The sequence below is a fragment of the Psammomys obesus genome, unplaced genomic scaffold (genome assembly GCF_907164565.1).
Source record: "Psammomys obesus unplaced genomic scaffold, mPsaObe1.curated_primary_1811, whole genome shotgun sequence".
NCBI classification, from domain to species: Eukaryota; Metazoa; Chordata; class Mammalia; order Rodentia; family Muridae; genus Psammomys; species Psammomys obesus.
This window is the reverse complement of record NW_026585895.1, coordinates 55,393,793-55,396,439: the sequence shown is the minus strand read 5'-3', so window position 1 is coordinate 55,396,439 and position 2,647 is coordinate 55,393,793. Positions and strand designations below refer to the sequence as shown.

At 44.6% G+C, this 2,647-nt stretch overlaps 1 pseudogene; it reads right to left on the bottom strand.

Annotated features, from left to right (window-relative positions):
- Window positions 1-1,771: 1,771 nt before the first annotated feature.
- On the bottom strand, window positions 1,772-2,329 carry LOC129671667 (40S ribosomal protein S9-like; annotated as a pseudogene).
- Between the last annotated feature and the right edge of the window lie 318 nt (window positions 2,330-2,647).

The window sequence follows — 2,647 nt, the reverse complement described above, 5'->3', positions numbered from 1 at the left end:
GAAGTAAATGGAACCAGAGAATCATAAGTGTGGTGAAGACCTGCAGTCAGCTTATCTACTTTCCTGGCAAGCATGGCCTTTGGATTAAGAGGGAAAAAATATTAGAAGGGAAAGATCTGTGGGATCCACAGTAGATAAGGGTGGAGCTAAGAGCAGAAAAGGCTGCAGCAGGTATTCTGTTGCAGAGATGTGGAAGAAATTGAGGGATTGGGTCTGAAGAGAAGAAAAGTGAGCAGTCTGACTACCTAATCCCCTGGCAGGTGTGGCTTTGTGATTTCTTTTTTAAACCATAAGTTCTATTTGTATACTGTTCAGATAGGATATATAGAGAGAGGAGCAGAACCAATTGATTACATCTTAAAATAGGAACAGCCAAATCATCCCAGAGAAGCTGAGAACCCACTAGTTACTCATCCTTGGGGCTGAACATCTCAACAGTCAGAGTATTCCCAAGATAGCTATCTCTTTTTTTTAATTTTTTATTAATTACACTTTATTCATTTTGTATCCCCCAATAAGCCCCTCCCTCCTCCCCTACAGATCCCACCCTCCCTCCCCTTTCTGCATGCATGGATAGCTATCTCTTTCTGGAGAGCAACAGCATGTAGCTGCTCAGTATTCATGGCAGGGTGCCTCAGTACTTCCAATCTAATTTGCCAGAAGACCAGAGGGCTCCTAGAGAGTTGTTGGTTCCTTTTGCAGCATGAACTCTTGAAAACACTAGTACTGCAATCAGAAAAGCAACCAGCAACAGCAGAAACAATAGGTCAAATCAACTAGGTGCCCAGAGGGAAGCTCAATTTAACTTTTTGTTAAAAGTGAGATAAGCTTCCTTCTGGCTTTACGTATTTTTCTTTTTGGTCAAAAAAATTACTTCCAGTATTCTCTAAAAGGCTGGTTTTGTGAACACAATGTCTTCTAGTCAATTTATATCATGAGAAGATTTTATTTTGTCATTCAATTATGCATCTTAGTTATGATTTCTTTATTATTACTAATTTACTTATTTATTCATTTTACAGCCTAATCTCAACTCCTCTTCCTTTCTTCCCAGGCCCACCCTCACACCCCTCTTCTCACCATTCCACCTTTCCCTACTACTCAGAAAAGGGGAGGCCACCCATGGGTACCAATCCACCTTGACACATCAAGTCACAGAAAAACTAAGGGCATCCTCTCCCATTGAAGTCAGACAAGGCAGCCCAGTTATGGGAAAGAGATCCAAAGGCAGACAACAAAGTTAGAGAGAGACCCCTGCTCCAATTGTTAGGGAACCCACATGAAGAAAAAGCTTCACATTTGCTACATATGTGTAGGGGCCTAGGTCCAGCCTATGCATGTTCTTTGGTCAGTGGTTTAGTTTCTACAAGCAGTCATGTGAGCAGGTCTTCTTGCAGTGTCTCTGACCCCTCTAGTTCCCTCAGTTCCACACACACACACACACACACTCTTCCACAAGGGTCACCAAGCTCCACCTAATGTTTGGCCATGGGTCTCAGCAGCTGCTTCTATCAGCTGCTGAATGAAGCCTCTCGGAAGATAGTTACACTAGGCTCCTGTCTACAAGCATAGCAGAGTATCATTAGTAGTGTCAGGGGTTGGCTTTCTTCCATATAGTGGATCTCAAGTTGGCCCAGTGTTTGGTTTGCCATTCCCTCAGCCTCTGCTCAATCTTTATTCATACACTTTTTTTCTTTTTTCAAGTGTCAATTCTTAGTTTTATTAGTCAACTGGAAAACTAAACAGTCTTCCAGTCCAGGAAGGTATTAATTTAATCCTCTTCCTCTTCATCACCAGGTCCAGCACCACACTGGCCTTTCTTGGCTTTATTCCTCTTCACTTGGCCTGGGCAGGCACCACCATAAGGAGAACCAAGGGAGAAGTCAATGTGCTTCTGGGAGTCCGGACAGACAATGAAGGATGGGATGTTCACGACCTGCTTGCGGACCATGATGACACTGGTGGATAAGCACACGGGCATGGAGAATAGATTTAAGCCAGGCTCAGCTTAAAGAACTGGGTCTGCAGCCTCCTCATCAGGAAACCCCTAATCTTCAGGCCCAGAATAAAACCCAGCTTCATCTTGCCCTCGTCCATCACCCAATGAGAACAAGTTGCCTCAGTAGAACATTGCCTTTGTCCAGCATCAGCAGCACCGAGGAAGCCTTTCGGATCTTGGCCAAGGTAAACTTGACTCTCCACACCTCATGTTTGTTCTGGAGCCATACTCTCCAATCAACTTCTATTCCTAGTCAAAACGCAATTTCTTGAAGGGTCTCTGTGGGGTCACATAGGTTTTGTGACAAACCAAGCATCTGGCAAACAGCATGTTGACTTCCCTAGGCCCAGTGGGCCTATGAATTCACTCTTGTTACAAAGAGTCCTATGTTTCTTATAGGCAGGAAAAATTTTGAGTTGAAGGTATTGTGGATGGGTTAGTATTCCCCTTCCTCCACTGGAAATCCCTCCTGGGAACAAGAGGTAGCAACATCAAGCTCCATATCCTCCCACTACTAGGAGTCTCAGCTAGGGTCACCCCCATAGACTCCTGGGAGCCACTTCATCCCAGAAGCCACCCCACCCCAGAAACATACCCCCTTACAATTTCCTTTCTCTTTCCTAGCCCTCTTCCTCCCTCTCCACACCT